A 25,563-nucleotide genomic window follows, 5' to 3' on the forward strand; every position below is an offset into this window, starting at 1 on the left:
ACAAGATGTACACAATGGGGGGCACGAATTGTCATCCATGAAGACGAGTGCCTCACCAATTTGCTGCCAATATGATTGCACTATCGGCTGGAGGATGGCATTCACGTATCATACAGCCGTTATGGCACGTTCCATGACCACAAGTGGCATACGTCGGTCCCACATAATGCCACCCCAAAGCAGGTCCCACATAATGCCACCCCAAGGCAGCAGGGAACTTCCACCTTGCTGCACTCGCTGGACAGTGTGTCTAAGGCGTTCGGCCTGACCAGGTTGCCTCCAAACACGTCTCCGATGAATGTCTGATTGAAGGCATATGCGACACTCATCAGTGAAGAGTATGTGATGCCAATCCTGAGCTGTCCATTCGGCATGTTATTGGGCCCATCTGTACCACGCTGCATGGTGTCATGGTTGCAAAGATGGACCTTGTCATGGACGTCGGGAGTGCAGTCGCGCATCTTGCAGCCTATTATGGACAGTTTGAGTCGTAACATGACGTCCTGTGGCTACACGAAAAGCATTATTCAACATGGTTGTATTGCAGTCAGGCTGAGCCATAATCCATAGGTAGTGGTCATCCACCGCAGTAGTAGCCCTTGGGCAGCCTCAGCGAGGCATGTCATTAACAGTTCCTGTCTCTCTGTATCTCCTCCATGTGCGAACAACATCACTTCGGTTCATTCCGAGACGCCTGGACACTTCCCTTGCTGAGAGCACAAACTAATAATGCGGACACGATCGAACTGTGGTATTGACCATCCAGGCATGGTTAAACTACAGACAACATGTGCCTTGTACATCCTTCCTAGTGGAATCACTGGAACTGATTGGCTGTCGGACCCCCTCCGCCTAATAGGCACTGCTCATGCATGGTTGTTCACATTGGGCGGGTTTAGTGCCATTTCTGAACACAAAGGGACTGTGTCTGTGATAGAGTATCCACAGTCAACATCCATCTTCAGGAGTTTGGGAACTGGGATGATGCTAAACTTTTTTTGATGTTTGTACACCGGAAGTGCTCCACATAATACTGTGTCCCACAGTTTTCATCACAGTCGTATATAATTACCTGGTGCCTTTTACAAAAAAGAACTTACTTTTTTTAATCACACATTCATCACAATTATGTCATGTGCTCCAACAAATCAGATAATGTGTGAATTTAGTCATTATGTCCATTTGTCCACAGGTTTTTCTCTGTAAAGAAACAAACTTTGAAAACCATTGAAAATAAACAGTAATGATCATCAAGAAGAACTGTTTTCTCAGAATATAATATTTCTATCATTTTTTTCTGATTGTGTCCCACAGTTTTCATCAGTTTATACACAAATACATGGTGCTTATTTAAGGCAGAAGAAAACTTACTCATTACCGCAACTCATTTTGCCTCCAATTAGTAAGATGGACAACATGTTTCAAATTACAATAATCATGGCCATTCATCCATTGGTTTTGCCCTGCAAACAACACACAAAACCAAGGAAAAATCAATATTTATATTCATTAAAGTAAGCGTTTTAACTAGGTATAAGATATAGGGGAAAATACACTTTTCACTTCACCTTTAGTGAACTTTGCCCACTAAAAAATTTCCACTGGTCACCCAGAACATAAAATGGAAAAGCCTCAGCTCAACTTAAAATACTAAGGGGAGTTGGAATGGAAAAAAAACACCTTCTTTCACATTTTTGGATTTTTATCACTTTATAAGATTTGCAATTTTCCGAATAAACCAATAAATCACTTATCAACTCACATGGGAAGTATTTTATTTTATTGTTTTAAATATAATATACACTGGTTGAAAATTTCTACAAGATCTAATAAAATCACTATATATATAAAAACAAAGATGAGGTGACTTACCGAACGAAAGCGCTGGCAGGTCGATAGACACACAAACAAACGCAAGCATACACACAAAATTAAAGCTTTCGCAACAAACTGTTGCCTCATCAGGAAAGAGGGAAGGAGAGGGGAAGACGAAAGGAAGTGGGTTTTAAGGGAGAGGGTAAGGAGTCATTCCAATCCCGGGAGCGGAAAGACTTACCTTAGGGGGAAAAAAGGACAGGTATACACTCGCACACACGCACATATCCATCCACACATACAGACACAAGCAGACATATTTAAGGACAAAGAGTTTGGGCAGAGAGAGATGCGACTTACCAAATGAAGGTGCTGGCAGGTCGACAGACACACAAACGAACACAAACATACACACAAAATTCAAGCTTTCGCAACAAACTGTTGCCTCATCAGGAAAGAGGGAAGGAGAGGGAAAGACGAAAGGATGTGGGTTTTAAGGAAGAGGGTAAGGAGTCATTCCAATCCCGGGAGCGGAAAGACTTACCTTAGGGGGAAAACAGGACGGGTATACACTCGCACACACACACATATCCATCCACACATATACAGACACAAGCTTGATGAGGCAACAGTTTGTTGCGAAAGCTTGAATTGTGTGTGTATGTTTGTGTGTCTGTCGACCTGCCAGCACTTTCATTTGGTAAGTCACATCATCTTTGTTTTTAGATATATTTTTCCTACGTGGAATGTTTCCCTCTGTTATAACTATATATGTATATATATATATAAATAAATAAAAAAACAAAGATGATCTGACTTACCAAACGAAAGCGCTGGCACGTCGATAGACACACAAACAAACACAAATATACACACAAAATTCTAGCTTTCGCAACCAACGGTTGCTTCGCCAGGAAAGAGGGAAGCAGAGGGAAAGACGAAAGGATGTGGGTTTTAAAGGAGAGGGTAAGGAGTCATTCCAATCCCGGGAGCGGAAAGACTTATCTTAGGGGGAAAAAAGGATGGGTATACACTCGCACACACACACATATCCATCCACATATATACAGACACAAGCAGACATATTAAAGGCAAAGAGTTTGGGCAGAGATGTCAGTCGAGGCGGAAGTGCACAGGCAAAGATGTTGTTGAATGACAGGTGAGGTATGAGTGGCGGCAACTTGAAATTAGCGGAGATTGAGGCCTGGTGGGTAACGGGAAGAGAGGATATATTGAAGAGCAAGTTCCCCTCTCCGGAGTTCGGATAGGTTGGTGTTGGTGGGAAGTATCCAGATAACCCGGACGGTGTAACACTGTGCAAAGATGTGCTGGCCGTGCACCAAGGCATGCTTAGCCACAGGGTGATCCTCATTACCAACAAACACTGTCTGCCTGTGTCCATTCATGCGAATGGACAGTTTGTTGCTGGTCATTCCCACATAGAATGCGTCACAGTGTAGGCAGGTCAGTTGGTAAATCACGTGGGTGCTTTCACACGTGGCTCTGCCTTTGATCGTGTACATCTTCCGGGTTACAGGACTGGAGTAGGTGGTGGTGGGAGGGTGCATGGGGCATGTTTTACACCGGGGGCGGTTACGAGGGTAGGAGCCAGAGGGTAGGGAAGAAGGTTTGGGGATTTCATAGGGATGAACTAAGAGGTTACGAAGGTTAGGTGGACGGCGGAAAGACACTCTTGGTGGAGTGGGGAGGATTTCATGAAGGATGGATCTCATTTCAGGGCAGGATTTGAGGAAGTCGTATCCCTGCTGGAGAGCCACATTCAGAGTCTGATCCAGTCCCGGAAAGTATCCTGTCACAAGTGGGGCACTTTTGTGGTTCTTCTGTGGGAGTTTCTGGGTTTGAGAGGATGAGGAAGTGGCTCTGGTTATTTGCTTCTGTACCAGGTTGGGAGGGTACTTGCGGGATGCGAAAGCTGTTGTCAGGTTGTTGGTGTAATGGTTCAGGGATTCCTGACTGGAGCAGATTCGTTTGCCACGAAGACCTAGGCTGTAGGGATGGGACCGTTTGATGTGGAATGGGTGGCAGCTGTCATAGTGGAGGTACTGTTGCTTGTTTGTGGGTTTGATGTGGACGGACGTGTGAAGCTGGCCATTGGACAGGTGGAGGTCAACGTCAAGGAAAGTGGCATGGGATTTAGAGTAGGACCAGGTGAAATCCCATGCCACTTTCCTTGACGTTGACCTCCACCTGTCCAATGGCCAGCTTCACACGTCCGTCCACATCAAACCCACAAACAAGCAACAGTACCTCCATTATGACAGCTGCCACCCATTCCACATCAAACGGTCCCTTCCCTACAGCCTAGGTCTTCGTGGCAAATGAATCTGCTTCAGTCCGGAATCCCTGAACCATTACACCAACAACCTGACAACAGCTTTCGCATCCAGCAACTACCCTCCTGACCTGGTACAGAAGCAAATAACCAGAGCCACTTCCTCATCCTCTCAAACCCAGAAACTCCCATAGAAGAACCACAAAAGTGCCCCACTTGTGACAGGATACTTTCCAGGACTGGGTCAGACTCTGAATGTGGCTCTCCAGCAGGGATACGACTTCCTCAAATCCTGCCCTGAAATGAGATCCATCCTTCATGCAATCCTCCCCACTCCACCGAGAGTGTCTTTCTGCCGTCCACCTAACCTTCGTAACCTCTTAGTTCATCCCTATGAAATCCCCAAACCTTCTTCCCTACCCTCTGGCTCCTACCCTCGTAACCTCCCCCGGTGTAAAACCTGTCCCATGCACCCTCCCACCACCACCTACTCCAGTCCTGTAACCCGGAAGATGTACACGATCAAAGGCAGAGCCACGTGTGAAAGCACCCACGTGATTTACCAACTGACCTGCCTACACTGTGATGCATTCTATGTGGGAATGACCAGCAACAAACTGTCCATTCGCATGAATGGACACAGGCAGACAGTGTTTGTTGGTAATGAGGATCACCCTGTGGCTAAACATGCCTTGGTGCACGGCCAGCACATCTTGGCACAGTGTTACACCGTCCGGGTTATCTGGATACTTCCCACCAACACCAACCTATCCGAACTCCAGAGATGGGAACTTGCTCTTCAATATATCCTCTCTTCCCGTTACCCACCAGGCCTCAATCTCCGCTAATTTCAAGTTGCCGCCACTCATACCTCACCTGTCATTCAACAACATCTTTGCCTGTGCACTTCCGCCTCGACTGACATCTCTGCCCAAACTCTTTGTCTTTAAATATGTCTGCTTGTGTCTGTATATGTGTGTGCGTGCGTGCGAGTGTATACCCGTCCGTTTTTCCCCCTAAGGTAAGTCTTTCCACTCCCGAGATTGGAATGACTCCTTACCCTCTCCCTTAAAACCCACATCCTTTCGTCTTTCCCTCTCCTTCCCTCTTTCCTGATGAGGCAACAGTTTGTTGCAAAAGCTTGAATTTTGTGTGTATGTTTGTGTGTCTTTCGACCTGCCAGCGCTTTCGTTCGGTAAGTCACATCATCTTTGTTTTTGATAAATTTTTCCACGTGGAAAATATAAACAAAGATGAGGTGACTTACCGAACGAAAGCGCTGGCAGGTCGATAGACACACAAACAAACACAAACATACACACAAAATTCAAGCTTTCGCAACAAACTGTTGCCTCATCAGGAAAGAGGGAAGGAGAGGGAAAGACGAAAGGATGTGGGTTTTAAGGGAGAGGGTAAGGAGTCATTCCAATCCCGGGAGCGGATTTTTCCCACGTGGAATGTTTCCCTCTATTGTTTTTATATATATATATATATATATATACATACACACACACACACACACACACACACACACACGCAGACTGACAGACAAAATGACTGATGAAGTACAGCAGTATTATGGGATATCCTTTAGAAATAATACTGAAGATCTGTTAAAAATGAAGCAGGCAGTAAGGGCTACCTTCTTCCACAGGCTGTCAACTGATGAAAAACTGGTACACCACCTCTGACCTCCTGGACCTGTTTCATGCTGCAATTACCGCAATGCCCAGTACTCAAACAGTTCATACAGCCATAAACATTCCATCCCAGCAGCAGTGATGGATGTCAGAAAACCTATTTACAGAGACCTGGCAAATCCTGAATTACTGAAGAAGTGTCTGCATGGTCAAACTCAAAATCCCAATGAGTCATTCAATAATCTTACATGGACTTGCTTACCCAAATATGTTTTTCTTGGTATGAAGACACTTAAGTGGGGGTCAGTGATGCTGTTATTGCTTTTAATGATGGCAATGTTGGTTGGGTGAAAGTGCTACAGCCTATGGGAATTAATCCTGGACAAAACTGCATCAGAGAACTTGAACAGATGGACAAGGTTCACATTGATAAAGCAGAATATGCAGCACATTTGGCCACTAAGGAGTCCAGAAAGAAGAAAAGGTCAAGAGAATGATATACAGTATGAGAATGATATACAGTATGGTGCAGGGTGCTTCTGAGTGACTAAAAATAAAATTAAGCATATATATTAAGTGAGTTACAGTCTTTTGAAACTTTAGAAGCCATTCCTGAAAATTTATATTTTCCATTGCGTTTTTCATTAAATGTCAGAAACCACTTTGAGTAGAGTATTCAAATTTTCAGGGAGTAATAACATACGAGGGCGGTTCAGAAAGTAACCTCCGATTGGTCACAGTGCGGGTTGTGGGGGGAGTAGCGACGCCATCTGTGCGTTCCCGCACTCAACAGGTCAGTCGGCATCAAGCCGTGGTCGAGTGAACATCGTACCTGCACTAGTTTAGTTTTTGTGGCAGTTTGAAATGTGTGCTGCAATAGAAAACCCCGCCAAATGTGAAGTGCGTGCTGTCATAAGGTTTTTTACAGCCAAAGGATATTCTGCAGCAGCTATTCATCGTGAGCTTTGTGCCGTGTACGGACCAAGAGTTATGAGTGAAGGAGTTGTCCGTGAATGGGTACGTTTATTTAAAAGTGGACGAGAAAACGTTCATGATGAAGAGAGGAGTGGTAGACCATCATTGGTGACTGACGAACTCGTTCAGACAGTTGATGCAAAAGTCCGTGAAAATCGATGTTTCTCAATGTCGGAGTTGTCTACTGGTTTTCCACAGATTTCTAAGACTCTCTTGTACGAGATAGTGACAGCTTGTACGAGATAGTGACAGCAAGATTGGGTTACCGTAAGTTCTGTGCACGATGGGTGCCCAAAATTCTTACCGACCACCACAAAACTCAAAGAATGGCCTCTGCATTAGACTTTCTGTCACGTTATGAGGACGAAGGAGAACCATTGTTAAACAGAATCGTGACCGGTGACGAAACCTGGATTAAGTACGTGAACCCTGAGACAAAAGAACGATCAAAGATGTGGGCACATTCAAATTCGCCTACCAAACCAAGAAAAGCCTTGCAAGATTTTTCTGCCAGAAAACTGATGGCAACGGTGTTTTGGGATGCCAAAGGGGTGTTGTTGGTTGAATTCATGGAACGTGGTACGACCATTAATCAAGACGTGTACTGTGAAACAATAAAAAAGTTACGACGGGCTATACAAAACAAACGCCGTGGTATGCTGACTTCCGGTATCGTTTTTTTGCACGATAACGCCCATCCTCACTCTGCTCACAGAACAACAGCCCTTCTTGAGTCCTTCAAGTGGGACGTTATCAACCATCCACCTTACAGCCCAGACCTGGCGCCAAGTGATTATCACCTCTTCATGCATTTGAAGAAATGGCTCGGGTCACAGCGGTTTGATGACGACGAAGAGCTCAAAGATGCGGTCACAGGCTGGCTCCAGGCACAAGCGGGTGATTTTTATGCAGAAGGAATTTCAAAGCTTGTGAAGAGATACGATAAGTGCCTCAATCGCTATGGAGACTATGTAGAAAAATAGTGCAAAGATGTAGTTGTAAGATGTATATATTAAAATAATTTTATTTAACTTGGTGTATTTTTTTAAATCAACCGGAGGTTACTTTCTGAACGGCCCTCGTACATATCCTGAGTCTATTGAACTAAAAGAAGTCACTTCAGCGACTTGTGCATTGATGGGACGAAATAATGATTATTAGGACAACACAACACCCAATTCCTGAGTGGAGAAAATGTCCGACACAGTCGGGAATCGAATCCGAGCCCGCAGGAATGACATTCCGTCGTGCTGACCACTCAGCTACCGTGGGTGGACAGTATTGTACGATTACTCAGTTGAAGAAAAATTACCAGAAGCAACCGAATTCTTAGAATATCAATGAGTAGGCATAGAGAGCAATTTGAAGTTTAACAATAACATAAAACTAATTATTAAGTAAGGCAAATACCCTATTCATTGGAAGACTTCTCAGGAAGTGTATCCCAACCACAAAGGAATTACGTTACATAACACTTGTTTGACCAACATTTGCACCTCGCTTATCAGTTCGAGATCCATACCCAATAGGATAGATAGAGAAGATCCGAAGGAGAGCAGCAGGTTTTGATATATGCAAAAACATCACAGAAACTCTCATTCAACACTAGTGATGGATGCTACAAGAGAGGAATTCTGCACCACAAAGCGATTTTTACTGTTAAATTTCTGGAAGTGTACATTCCTAAATGAGTCAAACTATTGCTTCCCAGTAATTTTCTCTCAAGAACAGACCATGAATGTAATAACAGATTGGTTCAAACTCACACTGCTTACCAGGAATTGTTTCTCCTGTGAACCATTTGTGACTATCAGGAAAGGTAAGAAGTGATAGTTATTCAAAAAGTACCCTCTGCGACACACCACACAGTGGCTTGCAGAGTATAGATGTAGATGGTAAGCAATGGCAGGAAATTTATAGTAAATGAACAACAAAAAGGAAAGTTCAGATTGCTACAATCAAGGGGGGATGTTTCATTCATATATTTCATGTTTTTGGGTACTAAGTAGGCAGATAGTTTTACATTAATTAAAACTTAAATTTTATTTTTAGAACTGAAGCCTATACCAAGCACTAAGTTGGAGCCACAAACTATGGCCATTGAGTTTTGGCTTGTTCTGCGCACCTACATCACACATCTAAGGCAGCCAATGAGTTGTCAGTAGTGTTTTGAGTGTTCTGCTGTGAATCTCTCAGACAATATAAGCAAAAACTTGATTGTAGTGACTTATTTACCAAATTTTTATTCCATTTGTTGAAAGCTGCCATCAGTGATGGCGGTGATCAATGAAAGGTTCTATACCGTAACTTGTAGGATACAGGCTTTCTTAAAGTGCAAATCACATGTATGCATCTACCACAACTGTCACTTGGAACCAGCAAGAATGCAATCCTCATCCAAGCCTCAACCTGTGCAAACTGCCTGAATCTGACTACAGCAGTACATCAAAGGGAGCAGAGGCAATGCAGTAAAATAGGAAAACTACTTTTCCAGAGAAAACAGGTCTCGAAATAAGTCACAGTGCTGAAGGCATGATTACTGAAACAATATCTACATTAAGATAGGTGAAGTAAGAATATAACTGATCAAGAGACACAGTAAAAGCATCTATGGCACAAACTTTTCAATTAACAGTATTCATTAAGTTATCCAGACAAGAAGTACTGAATGTGTTCGTTTATTTGTAATCAATATTTATGTGAAAATATGGTTCAACAACTCCAAACCCACTTCAGCTCTGAATCAAGACTTATAATTTTGAAAAATAATGGTTAAATACAGGTACACTGAAGACAAGTCATTGTCAAAGTCAACAAGTTTCAGGCTGACATAGAAAATAATAATGACTGATGCTATGTAAGTGAAAGGAAAACAATGCTAAACAAGTAAATATGTTTTTTGGACAAAGTAGTTTATTCTTCTCAAAATTTAAGTTTGGGAGAGATTTAAAAAGATACAGGACTTTCAATAGTAGTCCAGAGTGGTGTGAGAACATTATTTGAAAGATAAAAAACAGTGAATGAAATAGCTAAAATGGAGGTAAAATTAAGACCAAATAGCAAGAGAAGGTAGATGAATAACCAGGGCTGCTCCTCTTACAAGTTGTGTTTCAATGGATACTCTCCTGCTAAACATATGCCATTATTGTAAAAGCTATTACCAACCTCAGCTCAAAAATTTAAATAATATTAATGTAATAAATGTTAGCATTAACCTATATCTATAAACTTATTTTTACATCTACCTTTGTCTATTTTTCCTCTTATTGCTTCTCTTTTGGTTTAAATGTTGTTGTGTTTACTTATGAAAACATCCCCATTTAAACTGTTTTTAAGGTACAAAAAACAGAGTGTAAAACATGCAATGCCTTATAGTGTACTCAATACATACTTCCTGAATTCTTTTCACAGGACTAAATGCAGGAAACATGAACAAACTGCAGTACTCAGGTACTTCATAAGAAACTGTTTAAAAACCTGGGTATCTTTATCTAAAGCTGCGTACACACTTCCACTGGAAACATGTTTCTGTTGGAAACGTTTTCTGTGATGTTTCGCAAATGTTTCCGACTTTGTTTCTGGTCTCTGTTTCCGTCCACACTGGCGGCAAACATTTCTCATTGTGTGTTCACGCTGTCTGCAGTGCTCCTTGTGTTATTGTGTTCGTATCGTCTGCTGCTGCGTTATGTCTGATGTCGAAGAAACAATAATGATATGTGGTGCTGCATTATTAATACTAGAGGGTTTACACAAACAAAATGAAAGGCGTCCTCGTCGTTGGTGGAGAAAAACATTCTATAGAAGAACTGGCGGAAATAACCTGCTACGTGAGCTGAGTATGGAAGACGGCTCTGGCTTCCGCAACTTCACTCGGATCTCACCTACCGATTTTGAATATCTGGCAAATATGATATCACCATTTGTTAAAACACGAATTTCAGGAAAGCTATTTCAGTCAACCAAAGGCTTGCAGTTACTCTTCGTTTCCTGGCAACCGGAGATTGATTTCAGAGCCTTGTGTATTTATTTCGCATTTCGAAACAAGCAATATCTCAAGTAGTGCCTGAAGTATGTGGAGCTCTGGTGGAAGTACTGAAGGATAATGTAAAGATAAGTGAATGAAAAACATCGTTAAATAAGCACATTTTCGAAGTGTTATTATTTCTCAATTACACTACATATCTCATCAAACACAACTTCTTCAATTGCGTTGTCACTGTCTTCATAACTCGTAAATGTAACAGGGGCATTATTACTTGATGATGATGATGGCCCTGCCACATTCATACCCCTTGTCGACTGCTCATTTTCCTAATACGCTACATGCTGTTTCATTAACACATCATTAAGCAAAGTCATTGTTTTTGCTCTTTCTAACTCTGGCAATTTCCGTAAAACTGATGCCACATACTGCCCATACGTACTACATTCATTGTTCTTGTTCTCTTCTTGTTTTTGCAGCACATTAGTTAATAATTGAGACACAATCTTGTAGGGTTGCTGCATATCTTTTTTCTCGCCCATCCTTCTAATTTTTCGTGGAGGAGGACTGGAAGGTCCAGCCACAACCTCTTAATCTTCGTTTATGCCCTCTGGCGAATGTACGAAAACCTGAAATCAAATTTCTTTCTTTCAGATACCTGCGACTGAAAACGACTGGAGTGAAACAGCATGTTTATTCTCACAGATTCTTCAGTTCCCCCATTGTGTCGGAGCAATTGATGGGAAACATATTGTGCTACAGTGCCCTGTTGGTAGTGGAAGCGAATATTGTAATTATAAGGTTCATTCAGCACTGTGCTGTCTGCTGTCGTCGATGCCAGCTACAACTTTTTGTACGCAGATATCAGCTACCAAGGCAGAACATCAGATGGTGGTGTGTTCAAAAACGCGAGCATAAATGAGTTAATTAACAAAAAGAAACTTAACTCGCCACAAGCTGAATGCTTACCAGGTGGCTCCAAGGCCCTACCATACATTTTGTAGCAGACGATGCTTTTCCCTTACAGGAAAACATTATGAAACCCTACCCGGGGAAACATGTTAAAGGTTCAAAAGAGAGAGTTTTTAATTACAGACTTTCAAGGGCCAGAATGGCTATTGAGAACACTTTCAGCATTATGGCTTCAGTTTTTAGTGTTTAGAAAACCTATGTTGTTACAACCGGAAAAGGCAAAAGCTATCACACTTACAGCTGTGTGTCTCCACAATTTTTTAAGGCGAAATGCTGAGGTGAGGAACCAGTACACCCCAAATGGAAGCTTCGATTCCTACGATTTACAAACCGGTGAGATGATTCCAGGCATGTGGAGACAAGATGACACTGCATCAGTTTTCATTTCAGCACAGAATATACCAAGGAAAGCTGCTTCCATGAATAAACAAATTCGAGATGAATTTGCTAATTATTTTTTAAGCCCACAAGGAAGTGTACCGTGAGAAAATAACTATGGGTGTATGTGACTGTGTACTATAAAATACAAATAAAGACAAAAAAAGCATAATTCTTGTCCCTCATTTTCCACAGTATCTGTTGTCTCCTTCGGCTCGTGTACACCGTCCAAGAACTGCAGCAGCCAATAGCCGAACCAGTTCAAGTCATGCAGTGTCTGTACCACTACCAGATGGTCTGCTGGAAATAAATTTTCTTTTCTCGCGCCTATGAGCAACCACAAGCGATCGTATCGCTTCTCTACACTTCCCTTGCCCGTGCCAAAAGCTGCTGCAATTGTCGCAAGTGCATCGTGTTTTTTAACAGTGTTTTTATATTCCTTGCTCCGGACATTCCATAAGCAATCTTCTCCCTGGTACATGGCAATTAAATCAACAATTTGTTGCCTTGAACACTCCATTTTTTTAGAAAAATAAAGTGAAAACGACACTACAGTAAACACAACACCACTTAACAGTTGACCACACACACACACACACACACACACACACACGCACGCACGCACGCACGCACGCACGCACGCACGCTAGCGCAGTGCAGCGGTGACAAGCGGTAGTTAGCCTGAAACACTGTTTCCTTTGATCTGTACCGACACTGCTACGGATAGATGTTTCTGTGTTTCGAAACATGTTTCCAAATGGTGTCCACATCAAGCTGCCGGAAACATGCTTTGTAAACATGTTTCAGGCTCAGTGTGTATGCGGCTTAACAACACCAACTGTGTACATCCGCTGAAGATGATGTAACTTACCAAAGGAAAGTGCTGGCATGTTGATAGACACACAAACATACACACAAAATTCAAGCTTTCGCAGCCGGGAAGGAGAGGGAAACAAGAAAGGATGTGGCTTTTAAGGGAGCTGGTAAGGAGTCATTCCAATCCCAGGAGCGAAAAAACTTACCTTAGGGGGGAAAAAGGACAGGTATAAGCGCACACAACACAAACACCCACGCGCCCGCGCGCGCGCGCGCACACACACACACACACACACACACACACACACACACACGCCCGAGCACGCACACACACGCACGCACGCACGCACACACACACACACACACACACACACACACACACACACACACACACACATATTGTAGACATACTTGTCCTTTTTTTCCCCCTAAGGTAAGTCTTTCCGCTACCGGGATTGGAATGACTCCTTACCCTCTCCCTTAAAACCCACATCCTTTCGTCTTTCCCTGTCCTTCCCTCTTTCCTGACGAAGCAACCGTTGGTTGCGAAAGCTTGAATTTTGTGCGTATGTTTGTGTGTCTATCGACGTGTCAGCGCTCTTGTTTGGTAAGTCACATCATCTTTGTTTTTAGATATATTTTTCCCACGTGGAATGTTTCCCTCTGATATATAGTTATCCACATAGTAACAGAACAATAGCCAGTTTGAACTTAAATTTAAAACCTCAAATGACATTTTCTATTGTATATATGTCACATCTCTAGTCAGATCATCTTGTGATCAGGACACAACATTTCAGCAGTCCACCTGGCTGCCATCTTCATCTTCAGGTGAGTAGGCTGTCGCACTATCTCATCAGAACTGAAATAAAAAACACCATTGCAGCTCCTTTATACACCGGCTGTGGGTCCACTATGCATACGCGAACATAACGCTCTCTAGCAACAGGTACAACAGTGCACCGGTGGTCAAAGCTCATGGAAACAAATCTATATCAAACACTATTGACACGTTTCTTAATGTCAAACAGAACAGGGTTCCACCCCTTACTTAAAGGATATCCCTTATCTCTTTTTATATAATTGTCACATAGCCAGATTTCAATGGCTTCTTTCACTACACAATCCCAATACCGCGACACATGGACAACCACTTGTGTCTCAGCGTACAACATTTTACGTCCTTCAGTAAGACGATGTTCTGCCATTGTAGATTTTTCAGTCTGAAATAAACTTATGTGGCGATGACGCTCCATGCAACAATCCTGGACCCTATGAATCATTTGTCCAATATAGTCTTTCCTGCAATGGCAGTGAATCTTGTAATTCCAGGCTTTCTCAAACCAAAATGATCCTTCTTAGCAGCGGGGTGGAACACACTTTTAATATTAAATTTCTTTCAAATTCTACCCCTTTATGAACATATGCTCCCCGCAAAAGATAGGAATCGCTTGCTTCTTCTGTTGGTTTCTGCGAAGGTCCACTCTGTAGACCATGACGGATCTGTCAGTATAACCATTCTGCTTAAACACAGCCTTTAAAAGGTCCAGTTGTTGTGTCAAAACTATCCGCACCTGTGATGGTGTAAGCTCTTTTTGCCAATGTACGTAGGACCCCATTGTGCTGGTACAATGGATGACATGATCCACGAAGATACCAGTCCGTATGTGCGGGCTTACTATAAACACTATGTCCTAATGTCCCATCATCCCTGCTGTAGCCCAAAACATCTAAAAACATCAGTTTTCCATCTTTTCAGCTTCCACAATGAACTTAATATTGGGATGCAGAAAAATTAAAATAATCTAGGAAACAATCTAGGACCTTCGCCGGAACCAATAGAAGATACAAGCAAATCGGTGGCATTCCTACCTTTTGCGGGGAGCATATCTTCAAAAATAAGCAGAATTTTCAAGAAATTTAATGTTAAAAGTGTATTCCAACCACCAGCTGAGATCAGAGCCCTATTGGGCTCAGTGAAGGACAATTAGGGTTTGAGAAAGCCTGGAGTCTACAACATTCTTGACAAACAATTTGTAAGGTCCACAATCATTGCCGGCCGCTGGTGGCCAAGCGGTTCTAGGCGCTTCAGTCTGGAACCACGCGACCACTACGATCACAGGTTCGAATCCTGCCTCGGGCATGGATGTGTGTGATGTCCTTAGGTTAGTTAGGTTTAAGGAGTTCTAAGTTCTAGGGGACTGATGACCTGAGATGTTAAGTCCCATAGTGCTCAGAGCCATTTGAACAATTTTTTTCCACAAATCACTGCATGGAGCTTCATCGCTACATAAGTTTATTTCAGCCAGAGAAATCTGCACTGGCGGATGTTCCAGTGAAGGATATAAAATGTATGATGAGACAAGTGGCTGTCCCTGCGTCGCAGTATTGGGACTGTGCAGTGAAAGAAGCCATTGATACCTCGCTCTGACAATAATAAACAGAGATAAGGGGTACCCTTTATGTATGAGTTGGAACCCTGTTCTGTTTGACATTAAGAAACTACGGGCCTTGTCTTGGTCTTCAAAAACTGTCAATAGTGTTTGATATGGGTTTATCGTTTCCACGAGCTCTCACCGCTGGTCTGCTGTTGTGCCTGTCACTAGAGGGCAGTTATGTCTGCGCACATGTGGAAAACCCACGGTTTGTGTGTAAAGGAGCCGCCACCGTGTCTGATTTCAGTTCCGGCAAGATAGTGCTACAACCTACTCACCTGAAGATGGAGGCCAGGTGGACAGCCAAAATAGTGTGTCCAGATTACGAGATGTTCCAGCTGGAGACCCGATATGAATACAAACAATTACTACACTGGGAAAGTTTATGGAGCCACAGAATTTTCCATAATCACCTAAAACTGTGTAACAGAATGCCTCAAAGACAAAATAGGTAACTAAAATATATATTCTTAAAAAGGCAGTTAAAAATATTGCACAATATAAAATTAGAGATTAGTTACAGAATTCTCAGTAGAGATCAATTCAGGACAAAAAATATTATGGCAGAATACTTGTAACACTACAGTACGCACAATATCTGTAGTACGTAGTACTAATATCTTATATCCCTGAGTACAGTAACTCATGCATCATATGGGTGCTAAGTCTCAACCGAGCAGAGTCAAGCATTGAGATGTAACAGAACTGTGGGATCACAGTTGTGGTCTATCTATACATGCATCTATATGGATACTCTGCAAATCACATTTAAGTGCCTGGCACATCTGCAGTTGTGTGTGGTGTGTGCAGTGGTTGAAGTGTTAAGAGCTGCCATCAACAACGTTTAAATATTTTTCATTTACGAAGCTAACTTGTACCCTGTATGTATGAACGAGCAAACAAGTATTTTACATTAGGTTTAAATCTAATATGGTAGAGCATTTGTCAGTACACTTGTATCAGATTTGGGAGAATCGATGTCTATGTTCTGGCCGTCCTAATACTGGATTTCCTAATTCACTTTAGTGCCAGAATGTAGCATGACCCTACATGAAAGCTGCTAAATTTAAAATATTTAACAGAAAAGTGATGAAAATAAAGTTTCAATACACTGAAATTTCCTGCAAGATGAGTAACGTTCATCAGGTTCTAGGAAGAATTTCTTGTTTCATGACAGAAAAGCAGACTTTTTGCTAGAAATACCAATTTTACAAAACCTGTCCCTTTCAAGGCATAGATTGACGATTTCATAAAGCTGTGGTGAAACTGTCAACATTTTCTATGCAACTGGAAAGTTTTTGTGGTTCCACAATAAACATCTGAATAATAATTTCTTGTGACCACCCTATTATTCACTCATCTAAGAAATATTCCTGTCATTATTTCCCAGTTGTGTATGTAAGCTTTTCATCATAGTCTACACAAAATTTTGTGTTACTCGTTACACACTGAAGAAAACTTACTTGTTTAACTATGTAAATGTCATAGCCATTCTTCCTCTGATTTTGCCCTCGAATCACCAAGATGCTTCACATGTTTGAATACAGTTATCATGGCCATTCGTCAACTGGGTTTACCCTGCAATGAATAAGTTGCTTACAAACCATTGGCAATTAATATAACTACTCGTTAATTCATGTTTCTCAGTCAGAAAACATTATTTCTATCACTCTTTTCAGATTGTGTCCCACAATTTTCATCATATCAAAATGAGTGGTGTCTGAAATAAAGGTAAAAAAAAAAAAAAACTTACTTGATTGATTGTACAGTGCATCCCAGGTGGAAGATCTGATACTCAAGTATTCCATTGATAAACGCTGTCCTTCAGGTAACCCTGCAGCCAGAAATCACACAGGTTCAAATCTGGTGATCTTGACAGCCATGAAGTTTGGAATGATTATGCAATGATTTAATTTTTTCCAAACACGGATTGACCGAGCGACCTTCCAAGCAATGCGAGGTGGAACATCATGTATCCAACCAGTCTAGTCCACATCCTCTCTTCCATAGAGCAGGGATTACATGCTGGCGAAGCATATCACAGTAATGTGTGCAGTTCATGCTGCTTGGTCCTTGGGGTCCAAGTTCTTCAAAGAACTGTTGTGTGAAGCCACTGCACACAGTGACACATGCACTATGGAGGTAAACTTCATGAATGTTCGTTGGCAGCGACGATCCCCAAACGCGATAACTATGATTGTTCAAAGAGCATAAAGTGCCCATCACTCCACAAAACATTCCATTGTCATCTTCAATCCCTGCAAGAAACATAAAAGCAACTTTTACTCTAATGTCAGCATCATGTAGCAGAAGTTTGTGGGTAATATGAAGTTCGTTTTGTATAGATACCATTTCACAATTGTTCAAAGTAGTTTCTGAATGGTGGCACATGAAACCTTCAGCTGTCTTGACACATCTCATGCACTGATTTAAGATCGCACACTTCAGGTCCAGCATTCTCAGCCATGACAACATTAACTTCTTCAATCATTTGTGGCACAACTGACCATCGGCCTCCCCATGGAGCAATTCCCAAAAAGCCAGTCAATTCAAATTTCCAAAACCTGTTCTTAAATCCTTTGGCAGGAGGAGGATCTCTCCGTATTCACAGAGTAAGGGACTGAGCACTGAACTCCAATAGAAACTGTAGCTTGTGCGTAATTAGAGAAGGATCCTGAGAAAGGATTCTGGTTGAATCTACAGGAAATTGTACGACTGTGTAAAAAGGGGTAATTTGCTGAACTGCCACACACCTTAATACTGGCCCTAACAGCAAGTCATGACACTAAAACAACTAACACCGTAACTCCTACAGTGCAGAACCTTAATGTCATTTACATAAAGTTGGTACCCAAACAACAAATATTTTTCCATCTATAATGGGTCAAGTAAAGAGAATTTTAATTATAACTACCCTGGGCATTAAATGTGTTACATCTCTGAAACCATCCACAATGAAGAATATGCCCATACGAAGTTTCCTTTTTATTTTGTGCTTCAAATGAATATGCCTGTAATATTCATGAATATTTACCATTCCTCCCGGGACATTGTGTATTCACTGCCATGCTGAGAGATTGTGCTGCACAAGCCACCTGTAACAGAAAAGCCAATTAAAAGACATTGTCTAGGAGTAATTGCACTTATGCCACAACATGAGCACATTTATTTAAGACAAATTATATTTCTATTCTCAGCTGGTAAGCTACAGCAAATATTGTTAATAGTTTCATATTTCCTTGTAACATAATGATCACACTTAGTTTGAAACACCTTTTACAACAATGATTGACACATTTTTCAGTTACCATGAGACTATCTATGTTTGTAATATGCTGTTAAGAAAAAACAGTGTTCCACAGCTGCATCCGCAGACACACACTGCTGAGATAGTTTTTACCTTCCGAGGCTGCAACAATATTCATTTTCAGAAGACATGATATAATGAGGCCATAATACAGATGTATCTTCTACAACCGTTCTTGCCCTAGACAGTCTGATGGCAAATAGCTGATTTTTGGCAGGAGTGGTCTGCTGACAATCATAGTTAAAAATTCTTTCTTTTGCGTCTTGTGTCTTCCCAGATATGGCTTTATGATGTTTCCTGAGATGGAAACGGATCTGCCAGGAAATTTTTCCCTCCAGGTCAGCACCCATGATGTCACAAGTCCAATATTTTTTGAGATATCTTACAGAAGCATACTTAAATACATCTCCATCCAAATTCCTTCCTTGGCACCCAATATCAGCATACGACAGGCTGTCAAGTGGAAACGGAAAGCAGCTAATTCTAAATGACCCTTTTCAATTGTAAAATTTCCTGCCACTACTATCAGAGCACTTACAACCATACAAACTGCAGATCCTGCCACATTTGCATGAACCACCAGTGACATTGCAGAGAAAGAAATTGGGTTTGGCAAATCATGGTGAGTTACTGTAATCGGCATGCAGTAGGTCCAAGTCTAGATGGTTGCATTCCTTACAAATAGACAACTTCATCAGTCAAATGAAAGTGACTGCAATGTTAATCTACATATAAAACTCTGATCAATAGGATATGTTTCAGTCAGTAACATAACTGAATGACAACATAATCTCTCAAACCTTCAGACAAAGCTTCACAAACTGTGGGTACTATAAGATATGGGTGGTTTTGAAATATGAAATAAATATAGGACCTAGAAAGCTTTTACAGGAATCTCTCATTTGCCAAAAACTGAAGAGTAACAGCAGTCTGTTTCACAGGAATTGCTCTCCCCATATTTGTGTCCCTACCGTATTCACTACACACTCAAATTCAGGTCACCACCTAGCATTGTAGTGGAGTTACGAAAAATGTAAGTCTTCTAAATTCGGCTCGCACAGCATGTCATTCCTGCCACATCTTGTGCTTTTTATCACTAACAATTGCTACATCTTTTCCATACACCACTGACTATTATCAATGCAGCACCAAATATCAAACTTTATCCTTTTCATTTGTCATAGCATACCTCTCAACATGAACACACAATGGGAAAGGTTTGCTTCAGTTCAGTATAGCAGACAATGTGACCAGATATGTAAAAATGTGTGTTACTTAATGTTGACAGGGCGCAAACAAGAAACTTGGTTAGAAACACGTTATAACTTGGGTTGAAACAATGTTGTGACCAAAAACATATTTCGGAATTAAGTGTAAACACGGCTTAGAAGTTACACAAAGAAAATTAACAGTTGAAATCCTGAATATAAATAGCACTAAAATCTATTCTCATACCAGAATATCTGTTGTCTTTTATCCTTAAAGTTGCTTTAGATGAGAACTGTCCATTATCAACACTAAATAGCATAATTCAATCAGGCGCTATTCCACAAATGTGTTTTCTTTTAGACCATCTGTCAAATACTTAACATTGTACAAAATGTTAGGGTTTCTTCTCAGTCACATCACGGACAAGGCGTGGAAAAGAGTGACTATGTAAATACCTCTAGAGGTACCTGAATTAGTCTAATCTCATTTTCACAGTCCCAATAGGAGTGATATGTAGGGGAATGAAACCTATCTCTAGATTTTTTCCCATAATACTGGTTCTAGAAACTTTTTCAGTTGGTTTTCCCAGGATAATTGGCGTCTATCAATCAATTTTGTAATCTTATCGTATTCTGACACTGTATTTATTTCAAGTGGCTGCCAAATCATATATTTCAACATTTCTCTGACAGCCTCCTAGAGTGAAACAAACCTGTGACCATCTGTACCACCTTGCTTTGTATACACTCACACATTCAATGTCCCCTGTTAGTCCTGTTCGGTATGCTTCCCACACACTTTAACAATATTCTATCATGGGATGCACAAGTGATTTGTAAGTAGTCTCCTTTGCAGCCTATCTGCATTTTGTCCCACCAATGAACTGAACTGGTTTACCTACAACTGAGCCCAAGTGGATATTCCAAATTCGTATCCTGATGTAATCAAAGGATATTTCTTGTTTTCATTTTGCGAATTGAACAATTTCACCATTCTGAACATTTGAAACTATTTGCCAATCTTAGAACAATTTTGTAATCTTATCACATTCTGACACGGTATTTATTTCATCTTTTTTCAGACTGTACTTCACTATAACTAACACCGTCACCGGTAAAAAGCCTGAGATTACAATGAACAGTCTGCCAGGATACAGTAATATAGAATATGAATAAGAAGTGTATCAATCCACCTATCTGGGGCACACCTGGAGTTACTTCTACAGCATTCCTGTCTACAACTCTACATCCAAGGTAAGATAGTGTGTTTGCTTTTGTTATCATTCACATTAAACATATTTATTGCATACACAGGAGAAAAGTTACATGTTGAATCCCCCCCCGCCATTATTTGTCTTTCACATTCATTAGCTTCTCTGACTCTCAACCAAATTGTCACCTTTCAACTTAACCTAGACCTAGGCTGCACTAAAGATCAGCCTATCACCAGACCCAAGATTTCAGTTGGGCGGCGGTGGGAGGGGGATCCAATACCACAAACCAAAAAATTCTTTGTTATAAGCACACAATTTTCATTGAACACAACAGTTACAACAGAGAGCTAAAATGTATGCTCTGAATGTTGCACGTCATGATACTACTAAACATATAGTTTGTGGAGATGCCTACATTAAAAATGCATCATTAGATGGTTCACTGTAAGTTAACTAGTAAAAGTAAACAGTACAGTACACATTCTGAAATGTTCCTTTTTCTCCATCAAATTGGATGTTTAACCTACACTGAGAAAGACTGAAAGAAAAGGCTACCTATAATAGGCATGTGTTGGTATGCCTTCAAACTTCAACAACAAACAAATCAAGTGTTGACAGCTGCAACATGCATCACGTCTGAAGGAAGATCATACAGAGTGGGCAACATTTTTGACATTTCTGTGTTTCAATATGTTGCCAATGATAGGACATCTGGTTCATCTGTCAATAGTCTATTGCCATTGTATAAGCAATGATGCAATCTTGAGGAAAGCACATCATGAATGGTCATCTGTTACTCAAACATCTGTTACTCAAAGCAAGAGATTACTTTTCATTGGCTGCCAGCACTTTATGGAGGTTGATACATACGATGGTTGAAAAATATGTCTCTTTCAAATAGGACACACACACACTATTACGTAATCCCCACCCTATCATCATTGATTCTGTTCAAATTTCATATGTAGAATCCTATGTATGTTAGAGGTAATTTCACAACTTCTTAGCTTTAGGTATGTAGTAATGACCTTTAGCAGCCCCATAAGTCATGGGTGTGCCAAAATTTGTGATGAAGATGATCAAGTTTGAGATTCTTAGCTACAGTAACATTCTTCATTGAACAGTTAAGCTACATGTCTTGTCTCTCAAGTCTTATCTTTGGCTTCCCAGCTTAACATGTTATGCAGCCATACCAACTTCACAGATAAATTTATAGCTCAGACTATGTTGCATATAGCTTGAAATAAGCAGTTCTCATAATATGCAAAGATCAGCACATTCCTCAAACTGGGGAACTATCAAGAATGGGGTTCCACAAGGGTCGGTCTTGGGTCCTTTGTTGTTCTTAATATATATTAATGACTTGCCATTCTATATTCATGAAGAGGCAAAGTTAGTTCTCTTTGCTGATGATACAAGTATAGTAATCACACCTGACAAACAAGAATTAACTGATGAAATTGTCAATAATGTCTTTCAGAAAATTACTAAGTGGTTCCTTGTAAATGGACTCTCACTGAATTTTGATAAGACAATAAATACAGTTCCGTACAGTAAATGGTATGACACCATTAATAAATATAGACCTTAATCAGAAGCTTATAGCTAAGGTAGAATATTCAAAATTTTTAGGTGTGTCCATTGATGAGAGATTAAATTGGAAGAAACACATTGATGATCTGCTGAAACGTTTTGAGTTCAGCTACTTATGCAATAAGGGTCATTGCAAATTTTGGTGATAAACATCTTAGTAAATTAGCTCATTATGCCTATTTTTACTCATTGCTTGCATATGGCATCATATTTTGGGGTACTTCATCACTGAGGGATAACATATTTATTGCACAAAAGCGTGTAATCAGAATAATAGCTGGAGTCCACCCAAGATCATCCTGCAGACATTTATTTAAGGATCTAGGGAGATTCACAGTAGCTTCTCAGTATATATACTGTTATGAAATTTTGTTATTAACAAACAAAGCCAATTAAAAGTAATAGCAGTGTGCGTAACTACAATACTAGGAGAAAGGATGATCTTCACTATTCAAGATTAAATCTAACTTTGGCACAGAAAGGGGTGAATTATACTGCCACTAAAGTCTTTGGTCATTTACCAAATACTATCAAAAGTCTGACAGATAACCAACAAGTATTTTAGAAGAAATTAAAAGATTTCTGAATGACAACTCCTTCTACTCCATAGAGGAATTTTTAGATATAAATTAAGAAAAAAAGAAAAACCAAACAAAAAAATTATTAAAAAAATTTAAAAACAAAAAAATAAAAAAGTTGTTGCATTAACTTAATTATGTCATGTATTGGAAAATTTGACTCGTTCCACATCATTACGAAATATCGTATTCACGATCCATGGAACTAGTATTAATCTAATCTAAACAGGGATCTAGAAGGTGCCAGCTTCTAAACATCTTTTTCACCTTGTAACTTTTCATTTGCTCTCCTTTCTACTGCATGGTACAGATTCTCTCTTCAACTTTCATTTGTGTCCACTGATGAAGCCTAGATGAACAGACCTAAATATTACATCCCTTTTTTAAGGATTTACAATTTCTCGGCAATATAAAATTGTATGTAGCTCCAGCAATCCACCACAGGCATTCTTCTTCCTTGGGCCAAAGATAAACTATCATGAGTATATTGTGCAGCATCTGTATGAGAGAACAAAGGAGAGATTTGAACCTATTTCTGCCACATTCTGTGTAGGTTTACACCCTCCTTGATTCAGTGGAACACCAAAACTGCCACTGCACTAAAGCAGCAGCACAATTTCCCATGAAGAGCAAAAAAAAATCAAATGTGTGTGAAATCTTATGGAACTTAACTGCTAAGGTCATCAGTTCGTAAGTTTACACACTACTAACCTAAATTATCCTAAGGACAAACACTCACATCCATGCCCATGGGAGGACTTGAACGTCCGCCGGGACCAGCCACACAGTGACTGCAGCGTCTTAGACCGCCACCCAAATTAATGTGCGCAATGAGAGCTAAATCCACAGTATTTCCCATTGTACTTGGCAATGCTAAACCCACCACTTTAAAGAATCACAATCATTTAGGTACAAAATCATGGAACGAGTAAGAAGTCTATGCCCTAGATACCAAGGTAGCACTCTTGCAGACTGCCTGTGACACCTTGTACCACCCAAACTACTGAACTAACATCTCAACACTAAAGCATGTACGTCTGCTACAGACTGAGACACTACAAAGTGAGAACTATTTAAAACATGACCAAAACTTTTGTATCCATTTACCAAAGCTGACTGTCTTTGTTAAATAATACTTCTGGAAAAAAAAGTATTAAACACCGAGCACTAAGAATAAGTTTAATTAAAAAGAAGGAAGAAGACACGCATTACTTAGTTTAAGTTGGCGAAGCAAGGAATGTAAATAAAATGTTGCAGTAACAAACTGACCTATAGAAAAACTAGTAGCTCGGTGTTCAAGTGCTAGTGACAGTAACCAAACCAGCTCGGTAAATTTTCTAACACATTTGGCTAACAGAGATGTCGGCGACGAGTATTTCATTGCAAATTATGCGACAAACACCACGAAATATGCTACAGATCCGTCTTACCACGCATTTGAGTGGGTGGGGGGAGGGTGCATCAATTTATTAAACTACTGTAGAATTTATTCCGTTGCCAAAACTAAAACATTAGACTACACGATTTCAGCATTCCTAATGCATTAGCTCGGAGCAAAAATTTCGTAAGCAGCCTCAATGACACAAAAGCTCCAATCTGAATATCTTACAACTTTTCTCCCTGCACTGCGACAGTCTGTGCTGCAGGTTTATTAAGATACATCATTCACGCAGCATGTTGGCCTACAATCAGGTATCACAATTATTTATATGAAGTATTATTTCAAAATACAGGAAAACCGTGAGAAGCCATCATTCTTTTAAAATCGTTATAACTGATATTTAGCTATGGAAGGTAAAACGTGTTCCAACTAAACCGCTTTTTATACTAGTTACCTTACAATACTTATGTTCGAAGTATTTACAAGAAGTCAATCACAACAGAAACGAGGGACGTTCAAAATATTGTTGGTTAAACACAGAAAAAATGAAAACTCACTTACCCTCACAACAAATAAATCACAAAAAACCGCTTTTCAGTAAGATAACAAAAGTACCACTTCACATCCAAGGAGAACGAGAGAGGAAAAGGAGAAAACAGGAAAGAAAGCACAATTCCATAAACGATAGTATCGCGAAATATGAGACATCGATATATACATCTACAGGCCCGTCCACACGCAACGATCTCTCTGCGCAAATGTCTGCGCACATCACATCTGCGCAGACAGATTGTTGCGTGTGGACAGAAGATTTGCACCAACCTGAGGTGTGTGCAAACCTGGAAGTTGGAGCTGGAGGCTTGAGCGAAACCTCTCAAATCTGTGGGTTCAAACCACATCTGCGCAGACAAGTTGGAGCGTGTGGACAGGAGATCGTCGCAAATCTGGCGCGAAACAGCTGTTAGCTCAATCTAGT

At 40.7% G+C, this 25,563-nt stretch overlaps 1 long non-coding RNA gene across 2 annotated transcripts; it reads right to left on the reverse strand.

Moving 5' to 3' along the window:
* Positions 1–1,368: 1,368 nt before the first annotated feature.
* On the reverse strand, positions 1,369–25,222 carry LOC124622041. 2 transcript variants are annotated; one of them, XR_006980593.1, is made up of 5 exons: positions 25,149–25,222; positions 18,341–18,401; positions 17,060–17,564; positions 16,770–16,884; positions 1,369–1,463 (listed from the first exon to the last, which is right to left on the reverse strand). It is a non-coding gene; the product is annotated as an uncharacterized LOC124622041 (long non-coding RNA). The 2 variants fall into 2 exon arrangements; XR_006980594.1 differs by lacking the exon at positions 25,149–25,222 and adding an exon at positions 23,474–23,687.
* Positions 25,223–25,563: the final 341 nt, after the last annotated feature.

The sequence above is a fragment of the Schistocerca americana genome, chromosome 1 (genome assembly GCF_021461395.2).
Source record: "Schistocerca americana isolate TAMUIC-IGC-003095 chromosome 1, iqSchAmer2.1, whole genome shotgun sequence".
Lineage (NCBI taxonomy): Eukaryota > Metazoa > Arthropoda > Insecta > Orthoptera > Acrididae > Schistocerca > Schistocerca americana.